The sequence below is a fragment of the Littorina saxatilis genome, unplaced genomic scaffold, assembly GCF_037325665.1.
Source record: "Littorina saxatilis isolate snail1 unplaced genomic scaffold, US_GU_Lsax_2.0 scaffold_731, whole genome shotgun sequence".
Taxonomy (NCBI): Eukaryota; Metazoa; Mollusca; class Gastropoda; order Littorinimorpha; family Littorinidae; genus Littorina; species Littorina saxatilis.
In genome coordinates, this window is record NW_027127840.1 from 50762 (window position 1) to 66186 (window position 15425).

The window sequence follows — 15425 nt, forward strand, 5'->3', positions numbered from 1 at the left end:
AATGAAGCTTAGAAGTCAATTCTTGATTCCCCTAAGAATTGACTTCTAAGCTTTATTTTTATATTTAGTCAAGTTTTGACTAAATATATTAACATCGAGGGGGAATCGAAACGAGGGTCGTGGTGTATGTGCGTGCGTGTGTGCGTGCGTGCGCGTGTGTGTGTGTGTGTGTGTGTGTGTGTAGAGCGATTCAGACTAAACTACTGGACCGATCTTTATGAAATTTGACATGAGAGTTCCTGGGTATGAAATCCCCGAACGTTTTTTTCATTTTTTTGATAAATATCTTTGATGACGTCATATCCGGCTTTTCGTGAAAGTTGAGGCGGCACTGTCACGCCCTCATTTTTCAACCAAATTGGTTGAAATTTTGGTCAAGTAATGTTCGACGAAGCCCGGACTTCGGTATTGCATTTCAGCTTGGTGGCTTAAAAATTAATTAATGACTTTGGTCATTAAAAATCGGAAAATTGTAAAAAAAAAATAAAAATGTATAAAACGATCCAAATTTACGTTTATCTTATTCTCCATCATTTGCTGATTCCAAAAACATATAAATATGTTATATTCGGTTTAAAAACAAGCTCTGAAAATTAAATATATAAAAATTATTATCAAAATTAAATTGTCCAAATCAATTTAAAAACACTTTCATCTTATTCCTTGTCGGTTCCTGATTCCAAAAACATATAGATATGATATGTTTGGATTAAAAACACGCTCAGAAAGTTAAAACAAAGAGAGGTACAGAAAAGCGTGCTATCCTTCTTAGCGCAACTACTACCCCGCTCTTCTTGTCAATTTCACTGCCTTTGCCATGAGCGGTGGACTGACGATGCTACGAGTATACGGTCTTGCTGAAAAATGGCAGCTACTTGACTAAATATTGTATTTTCGCCTTACGCGACTTGTTTTTCTTTGTGTATATACTATAATTCAATACAAGGTATCTCCAAACATTATTTGTCAGAAAATGTTCGTAAATTTGTTTGAATCCTAGAAACCCCTAAATAATGGAAAATGTGTTGGCTAAACAATTCATTGTTTAGGGAAAGCAGTTTTTATTATTTAGGGGAATCAAGAACTGACTTCTAAGCTTCAATTTTGTTCTTTGTGTATACACTATAATTCAATACAAGGTATCTCCAAACATTATTTGTCAGAAAATGTTCGTAAATTTGTTTGAATCCTAGAAACCCCTAAATAATGGAAAATGTGTTGGCTAAACAATATATTATTTAGACGTATTTTACATTGTTTGTAAACAATCAGCAATGTTGCTAAATAAATCATTATTTACGTAAACAATGAATTATTTACGTAAACAATGAATTGTTTAGGTAAATAATGAATGGTTTACGTAAACAAAAAATTATTTAGAATTGTTTTACATTGTTTATAAACAATTACTTATTTAGCACATGAGCTTCTAAATAATGATTATTTAGCTAAAACTGGTGAAAAAAAACATGAAAAAGTATCCAAATAATTATTTTACAAACGGAATGCCATACAAGAGTGCGGTCTGTTTATTTCATTTTGTGAGTTCGACAGATTGACTGTGTTTGTTTTTAACAGTGACCGCATGCATGTTGCATTTGTTCACGTCTCAAAATTAATGACTCACCTGTGCACGGTAGACCGTTGTATCCCGTCTTGCAGCTGGTGCAATCACCTTGCCATGTGCACCGAGCGCAACCCGGATTGTTCTGATCACATCGAGTGTTGCACTGATTTCCATAAAAACCAGGGTTGCAAGCTGGGAAAAGGACAACATTTTTGTTTTGTAATAAATAAACATGTACAGAACAAATTTAATATAACATAATATATCTCCGTATTTATTTATTTTGTGTGCTGACGTATTTTCACTCATGATCAAGGAAAATAAAAATATTAAGGGAATTGTTATCGGTGAAATAGAATTTATGTTATCACAATTTGCCGACGATACTCAATTACAGAGGAGATATGGAAGACGTTTGAGGAAACAATGAACGTATTAAACGATTTTGGAAATAAATGAGGGTTAAAAATGAATATTGAAAAGCAATTGTTTGATTAGGATGTAGTAGAAATAGTGATGTAAAGTATATGCCACACCTTGGTTTTGAATGGAACCCCCCAAAGTTTAAAATATTGGAGCTTTTTCAAAGCATGGGTGGGTACACTAGTCACAAACTCACATACTATATTTTTTAAATCGCTTCAGTTGACTTTAAAGGTTGAATGTAATGTGGCCGTGCACGTCAACGCGTGCGTCTGAGCTTTGAATCATCTTCACGAATAGGGTGACCCAAACGGAAATTTCCGAAAATGCATTTGCCACAAATGATGTCTTTCTCTAACAAGTACTCATGAATCATTTTCAAAACAAAATATGGCTAATAGTATACAACAATTTATCCTACATACGTGAGAGAGACACCCGTGAGATAATAATCGTTCAAATCACACGTGTGTATATCATGTAAATGAGGTCATGTCAAGCAAGTCTGGCAGGGACCTGTTTTTCCACTGCTTATGATGCCAAAGTCACCGAGACAAACGTCATTATAGAAACACAAATTGCGCTCGCTAATTACCATCGATGAATCTTTAGAACTAACACGTCACGCCACACTTTCAGAGTAACGTTTCTTTGCTTTGACGCAATAGATTGCATGAGGCTTTAGACGAGATCGAGGTTCCAAAACAAGCGTCTTCAATTTATCTGCCTCGACTGCAGGACATTTTCAGTAAAATACACGTAAGTACAGTATGTAGGATAAACAGTATACTACATGGCTTGCTGTGTCGTACCAAATTTACACTCGTTGCTTTTTCAAATAGTGAACAGCTCGCTTTCGCTCGCAGTTCAATATTTAAAAAAACAACTCGTGTAAATCTGGTACGACACAGCAAGCCATGTAGTATTCTCTATATCTATCATATGACTGTATGAACAAATATCTCGTTTTAATGCAAACAAAAATATCAACTTATTTGGAATAACATTCATTTATGTCATATGAACAATCTGCAACCATTTTTTTGTGTGTATAACGCGGTCAATCTTTCGGTGTCACAGCAAAGAGCAGAAGCTGGGAACTACCAATTTTTAGAGATGAAATACACCTGTCAATCCGATCTGGCTAGCGATTGGGTTTTCTGCAGTCTCTCTCTCTCTCTCTCTCTCTCTCTCTCTCTCTCTCTCTCTCTCTCTCTCTCTTGTTTTTGCACTCCGTTATCTGGGCACAAGCGGATTTTCTTCACGCGTCGCCTGCTACCGTTGATTATTTCTTTTATCTTCCCCTCTCTGTCGCTGACTGCTTTCTCTTTCTCTCTTTCTCTCCGTCTCTTTGTGTATGTGTCTGTCTGTCTGTCTGTCTGTCTGTCTGTCTGTCTGTCTGTCTGTCTGTCTGTCTCTCTCTCTCTCTCTCTCTCTCTCTCTCAGTTTTTGTGTGACTTAAGGTCGCGGATTAAAATCTGGCCCGGTGTCATGATGTCATGCTGTCCATGCACTCATAAATACTGAAACGGGTCCGTTCAGGTTTAGAACTTTAATTTCAACTCATCAGTATTCAAACATGTCTTCAAGCCACCATGTGCTAGCTCCCAGAGAGTGCTGGCCGGAAACACGTGACACGTGAATAGAACAAAACATATTGTCTCGGCGAGCCATGTATGATACCATGGCATCCCCCTTTCTTTAAATGGACACTTTTCTTTTAAGTTGAATATTTTTATTTTTATTAAGTTGAACATTTCTAACGACAGAGATTAAAAGTATTTCTTGTTATGTAAGTAAGTTCTGTTTGCACAATTAACCACACAATGACTCAAACAGGGCACTGAGTCTCTCATCAGTGTCTCTGACTTAAAACTTAAACAAAACACATCGACTTCACACCAAAGTGAATGTGACTAGAAGTGACTACGCTGCCTCTTTCGCGTAGTATGAAAACAAATGTTTTCACTGAAACCGTAGTGGAAGTTTGACTTCCCTGCCACTCCTGGTACGAACAGGAGAAGTTTCAACATCTGGAGGATCTGGCAGTTCAAGTTCAACAGTCTCTGCGCCGCCAGAATCACCTGCCGCAGGAGATTTTGGAACAGTTTCATCTCGAATCTGCATCTCTTCGCCTGTTGGAGCCCGACGAAGGTGTCGTCTGTTTCGTCTCAGTCTACCTGTCGGTGTTTGAACCACGTACGATCTAGTGGCACACTGCTCAACTACACGTCCGGACTGTCGCCATCCGTCTTCGCCGTCGATCTTTATTTTGACAGTCTCACCCGGCTCGAGGGTGGGAAGAGACTGGACACCATGTCTACGGTCATAGTTCTCTTTTTGTTGCTGCTTTGCTTGTCTGTCCCGTTCTTTGAAATCCTTCGCCACAGGTGTTTGGGGTATGAGGGATTTGGGGAGACTTGGGAGACGAGTTCTAAGCTGTCGCCCAAACGCCAACTCGGCTGGGCTTGCGCCAAGTGATGGGATTGGGGTAGCCCTGTAGGACAGCAAGGCTAAGGCAACATCGCTTTGTTTCAAGACTGTTTTGGACGTCTCCACAGATCGTTCTGCCTCACCACTGCTTGTCACGTGCGTGAAGCCCCACGAGTGTTTGAAGTCTTGAAACTTTTTCGACGTGAATTGGGTACCATTGTCCGACACCACAATTTCTGGAACGCCGTGTCTGGAGAACAAGTCTTTCAGCATGCCGATCACATCTTCTGCCGTTTCCCTGGACAGCTGCTCAATCTCAATAAAGCGAGAGTAGTAGTCCACGTATGACAGGTAGTTCTCTCCCCTTAATGCTAGCAGCTCTACCCCTACTTTCTGAAATGGGTACTCAGGTAACTTTGAAGTAATCAAAGGTTCCTTTCGCTGTGTTGGTTTGCTTTCTAAGCAATGTCTACACCTCCCCACCATTTCCTTGATTTCCTGACCCATGCCTGACCACCAAACACACTGGTTTGCCCTCTAAGCAATGTCTACACCTCCCCACCATTTCCTTGATTTCCTGACCCATGCCTGACCACCAAACACACTGGTTTGCCCTCTAAGCAATGTCTACACCTCCCCACCATTTCCTTGATTTCCTGACCCATGCCTGACCACCAAACACACTGGTTTGCCCTTTCTCTGCATTTTTGAATGCCCTGATGCCCGTCATGAATTTTGCCCAGAATATCTTTCCTGTGGGAGAATGGGATTACTATTCTTGACCCTCTGACTAGTAATCCATCATGATCGCTCAGTTCATCTTTGACACTGTAAAAGTCACGAGCCGCAAGTTTCACGTCTTCTTTGTATTGCGGCCAGCCCGATCGCGTGTACTCTAACGCTGTTTGAAGCGTAACATCTTCTTGTGTTGCTTTTCTGAGAGCTTCTAGCTTTTCATCTGAGACCGACCACGATGCGCGAACCGCGTCTACATGTACTTGAACATCTGTTTCAAGTGTGTTCTGTTCTGGACTCTCTGTCTCTGCCAGTGGAGATCTGGACAGAGCATCGGCGACAACCAGATTTTTCCCTGGTTCATATTCCGCGACAACGTTGTGACGCATCAGTCGCATCAACATACGCTGACACCGCAAAGGAGTGTCTGTGAGATCCTTTTTGTTAATCAGCGGAACCAAAGGTCTGTGATCTGTAATCAGCTTGAATTCCGGTAACCCTGTAAGATACCTTTGAAATTTTTCGCACGCGTAGACCCCAGCAAGACATTCTTTTTCGATCTGCGCGTATTTGCATTCTGCTGATGTGAGTGTTCGCGAACAAAACGCGACAGGTTTGAGTTCGCCTTCATACACTTGGTATAGGACTCCGCCTAAGCCATAGCTGCTTGCATCCGAACACACGACTGTTTCGCGACCTAACTCGTAGACCTCAAGCGTTGGTGCGTCTGTGATACTCTTTTTCACCTGCTCGAACGCCTGTCGCTGTTCACTATCCCAGATCCACTGTGTATCTTTGTGAAGAAGCGCGTTCAGTGGCCCAAGTATGTCCGCGAGGTTTGGAATGAACCGACCGAGGTAGCTAACCATCCCTAGAAACCGACGCAACTCGCTCACGTCTTGAGGCTCTGTCATCTCTATGATAGCCTTGACCTTTGACAGATCAGGTTGAATGCCGTCTTGGCTGATCGTGTGACCCAGAAAGTCAAGCTTCGTTTTCTGAAACTCGCACTTTTCTTTGTTCACCTTGAGCCCTGCCTGTCTTACGCGCTCTAGAACCTGCCTGAGACGTTCATCATGCTCTGTCTCAGAGTCACCACTGACAACGACATCATCCATGAAGCAAACGACTCCTTCTATGCCTTGAAGCATGTCTTCCATGGTTCTTTGGAAGATTTCGGGTGCAAGTGAAATCCTGAACGGCAACCGTTTGAAGTAAAACCTTCCAAATGGCGTCATGAACGTTGTCAGTGTTGCTGACTCTTCCTGTGGAGGAATTTGCCAGAAACCGGAAGTCGCATCGAGTTTTGTAAAAACTTTCGCCCCTGCGAGTTAGTGTGTTATGTCTTCCAACGTTGGAAGTGTGTAGCGATCCCGCTTGACCGACCGATTCAAACGTTTCAAATCAACACAGATGCGAACGTTTCCGTTCTTTTTAAGTACTGGTACGATCGGCGCACACCAGTCTGTCGGTTCGGTAACTTTTTCTATGATGCCATCCGAAAGCATGCGTTGAAGTTCTCTCTCAACTTTTGGTAACAACGGAATCGGAACGCGTCTCGGAACTGAAATGCTGTACGGTTCTGCGTCTTCATTCAGAACGATCTTGATTGGATCACATTTGACTGGGACGCCTATGTCCCCAAATGCTAAGTTGTTCATTTCATCTAGCCTCTTAACTAGACCTAGCTTCAAAGCTGTGCTCCTGCTGAGGAGACTATCTGTTTCCCCTCTCAAAACGTAAACTCTGAAGGTTGTACGCTTTCCCTTAAAGCTTGTTTGCGCTACAAACTGACCCATGTTCTCAACAGGACCTCCCGGGGACTCTAGTTTGGCATGACTAGTGTGAAGTTTGGGTCTTGGACTCATCTTTTTGAACTCAGATTCCGAAATGACAGATACATCAGCCCCTGTGTCTATTTTGAAATTGACCACCCTATTTCCTATGCTAAGGGAAACTCTCCATGGTGGTTCGTTTTCTGTGGTTTCTAGACTACCCAAAAAGAACTTCTCGCCCTGTTCAGAGTTAGTGAGATTGTCCAGTGTTTGCTTGGACCGGCACACAGACTGAAAATGGTTAGATTTACCACAGGCTCGACATGTTTTCCCCATTGCTGGACAGACTGTACCTCTTTCGTGTGGACTGTTACCACACTTGTAGCACGAATGTTGGCCTGACTGTCTGCCGCCGCGATGACTTGAGCTGCCGCCGCGATGACTTGAGCTGCTGCCGCGATGGCCGGAGAAACCTTGAGCGCCGCCTCGGTGACCATGGTTACGGCCTCTTCCTCTCTGGAAACTGCTGCCGCCAACACTGGATTTGTTGACTTCGTCCACGTTGCTGCTGACGCCACGCTGCTCTGCCATCTGTGCCTTTACTTGCTCGTGCTGGCGAGCCATCGTCACTGCCTTGTCCAAATCTAGATCTGGTTCGAGCTGAAGCTTTTGAGACAAGCTCTGATCTGTAACACCTAAGACAACTCTGTCTCGTATGGTGTTATCCCTGTCAGGGAACTCGGTGAATTCTGCTAGCTTGAATAGGTCACGAACATATTCTTCGATAGTTTCACCTTGTTGTTGGCTTCTCTGGTGGAACAACGCTCTCTCGTGAATGAGATTTCGTTTGGGGGTGAAGTGGGTGTCAAACCGTTGCGCCACAATGTCAAAACTTTTCTGTTGTTCTGCTGTTAGAGCAAATTGTTTAAAAATGCTCTCCGCTTGTGCCCCCATTGCGTAAATAAAACTGCTAACCTGTACATCTCCGTCCTCCTTGTTGAGTTTTGACGCGAGACGAAATCTAGCAAATCTCTCTCTCCACGCTTGCCACCCGGCTGGCTGTCGAAAGTCAAAATTTTCTGGTGGTTTGAATCCTGGCATCTTGGTCTTTCTGTGATATGTCGCACGCTAATCACTCAAAGATTAATCCCGTCGCTGCCACCATGTCATGATGTCATGCTGTCCATGCACTCATAAATACTGAAACGGGTCCGTTCAAGTTTAGAACTTTAATTTCAACTCATCAGGATTCTAACATGTCTTCCAGCCGCCATGTGCTAGCTCCCAGAGAGTGCTGGGCGGAAACACGTGACACGTGAATAGAACAAACGTATTGTAGTCTCGGCGAGCCATGTATGATACCATGACACCCGGGTTGGACACGAGTAAACTGTTTGTGCAAATCCAGAGACGGTATGCACGTCCCATCCCCGTGTCACCACGTTTTCTAAGACTGTTGCTGTAACTTTAGGATCGGTATCGTGCGCACACGTGCACAATAGGGTGTTCGGACACCGGGGAGGATCTGCGCGAAGTATACTTTGGGAAATAATCCCTTCGCCGAACGTGGCAGTCGATACCACGCCGATGGCAGCAACTGGTTTCAAACCAGCGCCGCTATCAATTGAGCCATCCCCTTGATCAGATTAAAGGCACACTAAAAGAGCTGATACTAGTTAGTGTATAAGAGAGAGGAGAGTATATTATAACATGACGTATTCCCCCCTCTGCTTCTTTCTCTCCGTAAACGTGTGGGGCTAGTTATTTTTCGGTAACTTACCCAACAACCAAAATCACTTACCTAACAACGGGCCCTGAATCTTCGATAGCTCGCAGGTTGATGAGCTAGACTTTGAGGGAAGCGATTGAAAAGTTCCGAACGCTCTAATGTACGAAATATACATCTCTAGACCAAACAATACAAACATACTGCATTTAAACTGGCAACTACAGGCTTGAACACATTAATCTCCATATAAAATCCATGAGTTTGGTTGTTTTCTAAATCCAAATCTAACGCTCAGTGCAGAGAAACTCGCTTTAGATCTCTTATGGGTGCAAGCAAACTCCCAAGGCAAGTAACTCTCGTACTCTGCCTAGCGACAAGAGTAGTTCCCCTTCCAAATTTTCTGAACTGAGTTGCTTGGACAAAAGACTGCAATCCGACGGTTAGTTTTCGACAATATTTCATTTTATAAACAGATCACACGCAACCAAGTGCACACATCTCATCAATTTAAAGAACATACAGCGGTTTCATACATTATTTTGCCCCAGAAAACTGAACTTCATACAGTTTTTAACGTTGGAACACGGGTGCAAAAGTTCGTCTGCTGGTCCCATTCGAAGAAAGAACATTTCCTGAGCGATACCAAAACATGAACAGAACACACACTATCTGCCTTTACCGCCACAGCAGAATAACAACATAACTGTGTACTTGATTTTAGTCCAAAACAGGGAAACTGACAAGAAGTGTTGACAGAATTGAATGATTTTCCCTGAACTATACAACCGCGCATTATTCAATCGCCTGCGCAGGTAGACTGGTTGAGTGAATCGGATTCGATCAAACTTTCGCACAAAAACTCCTCTTTTCTTTGAATAACTGAAGAAAGGAGGAATAAAGAGGTTACATACCTCGTCTCAGTGATTATTAAAAATAATGGTCTCAGTTCGCGGTCATGAAAAAGCTCGCTGAAGCTCGCATTTTTCATGATCCGCTTTTTTTTTTTTCGTTTGTATGGCCATGTTGGGTTTGATGCGTGCATGCCTGGTTTTCTCCTGTAGATGGGTGTCGGCACAGAAGGTCTGCCCGCTGTCCTCAGCCAACATGCTCCGTCTTCATGGCAGCTCAAATTTGTTATCGAGGTTCTCTCCTCTAGATCCGCCGTGTTTCGCCTAGGGGCTTGCGCTGCCTAGTTGATAGGGTCACCTCGTAGAGGATGTGGTCATAGACCACGCACGGTCGGTCTTGGGATAGGGAAACGTTATGCTAGTCCGGAGGGATTACGCCACAATGGCCACCTCGCGAAGACCCAGGGTCCTAGACTAGGGAGGTCCAAGGGAGAGCACCGGGAGGGCTACCCCTCTACCCGCACCTCCAACACAATCCCTTCCCCTGGTAGCTTCATCCCCAAGGAGGAAACAGAGCTACCTGCAACACCCCATCATGATCCGCTAACTTTGACCATTATTGTTAATAATCACTGAGACTCGGCATGTAACCTCTACGTATGGGTACAAGGGCTGGCCAGGGTGCGGATCTGACACTGTTGAATTGGCATTTAAAATGGGCATTGTGGGTCTCTCCTATGGGGGGAAAAAGTACGATGGCCGGGTTACTGGGGAGGGTGGGGGTGAGGGGTGTTGGCTTTTGAAACCCAGGAATTTCCCCCTCAATTACAGCCCTTCACAAATTGCTGAGTGTTATCACTGTGTGTATAGTGAGGCCTCCCACAATGTAAGACTCCCTCCCTTTTAAGACCCTGTGTTCTCCCTTTTCAAGACTACTTCCTTTCCAAGACCTGATTGTCTCAGCTGTTTGAAGGTCTTTAACGGGGAGTTCAACCGTACTATTACTCATTCCATTTGATGGCATTGCAATATGTTGAGAGTAAACAAATACTAAAGGTGTTTTGCAAGCGTAGCAGTAGTTTGTTTTTGGGTGCATCACCTAAACAGAGACAATCGTTATTTGCAGAAGTAGTCGTGTGAAATAAAGGAGGAGCAAACACGGAGAGACAGGAAGACTGCGGCACATAACTTACTTGTACACACACACACACACACACACACACACACACACACTCACACACACACACACACACACACACACACACACGCACACACACATACACACACACACACATACACACACACACACACACACACACACACATACACACACACACACACACACGCAGTGTTAACGCAGGAAAAGGTGATAAAGATTCACTCACTATAGCAATGACCGTCATCACGTTGACAGGAGTTTCCATTACAGTTGTCAGGGCATGTATGCTGACAGAACTGTCCCCAGCGCCTGTCCACGCAGCCTAAACAAGTAATGTCATAATTATATAGTACACATGCACAGTGTCATTTTTGCTGGATACATCATACAGCACGACTCACAGCCAGGAAAGATGGGCACCGTGGTTAGGACGTTGGCCTTCCATGTGAAAAGTTCGAGGTTCAAAACCCATTTGCCTGATAGTTCACAATATTTATGGTTTATGCAAGTAAGGGAGGTAATACAAACCACGGAATTGATTTGAAATACAGGCTCTGCACATGTATCTCTAAAACTGTAGGAGCATCACAGTTTAATCCGTTTGGGTATTTTCATGTTTCTGTACCCCAACAAAGTTCTGCCATGGATGAATACTTCATCATGGGTTTTGCATTCTTTGCATCTCTACGGAGACATACACTGACATCCAGCAGCTTGTTTTCTTTCTGTGCTGATAAGGTTAGTTCCTGTTGCCAAATAATGTAAGTACCTTGACGCAAGTTTGGCACAATATACTGTTATGTGTCTCCAGTTACATGTATGCCAGGAATATGATCTACAAGTTCGTACCCCCTTTATTGGCTCTTTCGATGCATCTCTTGCTTCCCTTTATATTATAATAACAAGAAGGGCGTCGTCGTAACGAACGAAATTATCTGGCGGTCTATCTGAATCGCATTGACTGAAAATAGCATTGCAATCACGGATCTCTAAGGTTAGAATGGAGATTAATTTATATTCAAACACACAAAGATTGGTACATACGAGAGGTATGTCCATTGTAGGCATACATTGGTGGCCTGGTTGAGCTTGCGTGCCCGCGCTTCCGTTATCGGGCCGTTTCTTTGCAATAGCATTCTTTGTACACTTTCGTTACAAAACACAGTCATGCAAAAGTCAAGGAAAACGACAAACAATCGATGGGAGCTGCCAAGAGGAGCCGCGAAAAGGAGTTCAAGAACAACAGCAAGGAGTAAGACAGACTCACGTGTACAGTAGCCGGTGTCTCTGGCACATCCTCCAGCACAGCGAAAATGACACGTGCTTCCGCAGTTAGTTCCATAGTTCCCTACAGTGCAGTCTGAAACGTTATACAGTAGTCTCAAATCACGGAATGAACATTAATTAACGCCATACTCCACGCAAAAGACCAATCATAGGTTGCGTTTAATTGTTTATACCTCTGCAAAACATACAATCCATTTTTATTGAAACACAAGTAATATTCTAAAACCTTCAAATACTTGTCCGGAAATCACATAGTGTGCTTGAGTTGATGAGAATGCTAACCTCAATTATATCTCAAAGATTGTATTACTGCGGCTCTTTTGGAAACGTTTTCCTACGAATTTAGGCAACAATACATGTTGTGAAATTCCGTATATTATAACGTAATCGTGCAATGATTTGCTCGAAAGTGGTCCGTAACTATGATACTTGATCAATTGAAGTAGTGTAGTGTCTGTAGGAAACAAAATACGTTTCTGTCAGGTGTGATGCTATCAGTGGCTACGCTTACTTCGTGCTTTACTTGGTAACTTACCCTAAACGGTGCTCCATTAAAGCAATTTACAATGTAGCGTGCAACCTTGTTTCTACTTAAGAATGAAACTAGTAATAATTGACGGAGCTGTTCAAATGTCTACAGCCACAGGTAATACGGGGAGTACCGATCCAAGGACGTGTTGTCTTGATGGATTGAATTAGCAATCAAGTGAATGAGTTATCCCGTTTGAAACGTGTAGGACTTTATTGTAAATGTAAAAGGAAGACATAAATCCATGTATCGGATTGGCTGATTGTCGATAGAACTTGCCTTCGAATTATATACACATACATTAATTTTATCCCGGTATAACCTACTTTTCATGTATCTATGGAAGTACGAAAGCGGTTTTCTAAAGTGTCGTGAATTATTAAATTAAGTGGGGGGGGGGGGGGGGGAGGGGAGAGGGTAGATGGAAAACGTAACATGTTTACCTTGACAACGGTTTCCTGTAAAGTTTTCCATGCAGTCTGAAACAAGGTCAACATAAACATATTTTATAAGGTAAACGTTACCACGGGGGGGGGGGGGGGGGGGGGGGGTTGGGTGGTGGGGGTTGGGTGGTGGGTGGGAGGATGTGGGGTGGGCCAAAAGCAGATTCATAATGAGTCGCAGTGGCAATGCGATATACACTGTCTTATTAGTTCCGGTATTAAAGACGTGAGACAGTATTGACTGTAACACATCTGACACATTAGGTGTTTTTATTTTGTTTATTAATATCCTCTAATTATGTATAAAATGGTACGTGTTACACCCAATTTCCAGAACAAGAACGACATTCTAAAAACAAAGAATTGTTAATGATTACTTTAGTCAGATGTTGATAACGTCCTAAAGATGTGTTATATTTAGGACCGGGGAAGACAAACGCAGCGTGGAAGAGGAAATGGACATCGGCCTCATAGAGCTGGTCCTAGAAAAGGTGAGATATCTAACATCTCGCTCCCCTACCATCAAATATAGTTATGGGTATAAGTTTACCTTTACCTTGTTTTGCTAAAGGCATGTTCTACTGTGTTCTGAATAATAAAACAAAGTTGGAGAGCGGACAGACAACGTAACATGTTTACCTGCGCAAAAGTCTCCTGCAAAGTTTCCGACGCAGCCTGAAACATAGGCAGCGTTAAACAACACTCGGCATAACAAAAAAAAAGATTCTGAAGTGCAAAAAAAAAGAAGCAAAAGCAGAAACACAATGAGTCGCAGTGATATAGGGACAATTAACAGGTTACTAGATCGTCCATTACCTGACTAAAACTTACGAAATCGGCGCAGTAACCTCGTGGAGATGTTATGGCTCGCTCTCACACCATTTAATAATTCAACACTTTGACAACTCTGACCAAGCTTATGAATATGACGCCTTACATGATCATTCAAAATCTAACTTTTGTTGATACATGTTAGCTACCTTGCACGTATTTTGCTTTAACGTTGCAAATAATATAAGCAATGATTAGCGCGCGATGTATGCACCCATGTGACGTCAAGTATGTTCTTTAAGTGTGCACAATTAATATGTCTGATTGGCACTAGTGCAGACTGAATATGATTAAGTTTCTTTCTATTTTTACTAAACATAGTTTCAAAGGCAATATAACTAATCTTTTGGGGCATTTGGATCGATCCGTTTCACAATATTTTGCAAACTCTTGTCAAGCTCAACTTTGAGCTCATTTAAGGAAGACATTTAAGATTCACACCTGAACTGACTGCACACAACACCGTTTCTTAGTAAGTGTGTGAAAGCTCTTTCTTATTAAGCTTATCAAACAACGATGAGATAAATACGAGCTCCTCAATAAAAATATGGCAGCCATATCAACTTGACATTTGCATAAATACACCCATGAAAATGAAAATGTGGTTTATTTAGTTTAACCGTCATGCCTAAAACAATTCAACGAACAATATAGTATTCTGCAAATGACGACATAAACAATTGTGTATACTCATGGTGCGCATTGTGAAGGCAGATTGAACAGTTAGGATGCTCAACAAACAAATCCACAACAGCGCAGTAGTAACTGAACATTTATCTTAAAACACCCTTGTCTACCAGAATATAAGATGTAAACAGCTTCAACGCTCAAACATTATGCAGAACAATGTATTTACAAATATACGCTGTGTGTGCGTGTGTATGAGCGCGCACACATGTTGGATTGTGTTTCTGGTTTGCTACTATGTACAGATATCTCTGCGACTAACCATTTGGTTGGCACACTGCGAGGCGGCGAATTTCACTTACCATCATAACAAACTGCGGAGTTAATATTGCAGAAGTTCTTGTCTAATCCCCCGCCACAGTTGCTGCTACAGGTCTGTCCACAACCCTGTCCGTAACGACCTGCCGGACACTGGCTGACACCACTGGGCACTGCACATACACACACACACACACACACACACAAACACACACAAACACACACACATACAGACGCACAAACACACACACACACACACCCACACACACACACACACTCACACACATACACACACCCACACACATACACACACACACACACACACTCACAAACACATACACACCCAGCCACACACACACACACACACACACACACACACACACAGACACACACACACACACACACACACACACACACATCAGTTTCATAACTAGATTCCAAGAGATGTCTGTGATTTAGGTAGATGTATTATGCATGTGTGACCTATATCCACTCTTGCTTCCGGCTTGAATAAGTGAAAGCTATCAATGTTAGCAACAGTTAAACGCACAAACACTGGTAAAAGCATTTAGAAGAAAGGAAAGGCTTAACAAATACTCACTGATCTCACCAATAAAATGGCTACTCTGTGCACGTTTAGACTTTAAAACAAAAGATATGGACTCAGCATTTTCCTTTTAGCTGCCCTCAACCACAGTGAAATGCTTTTGGGGTGTTGGAA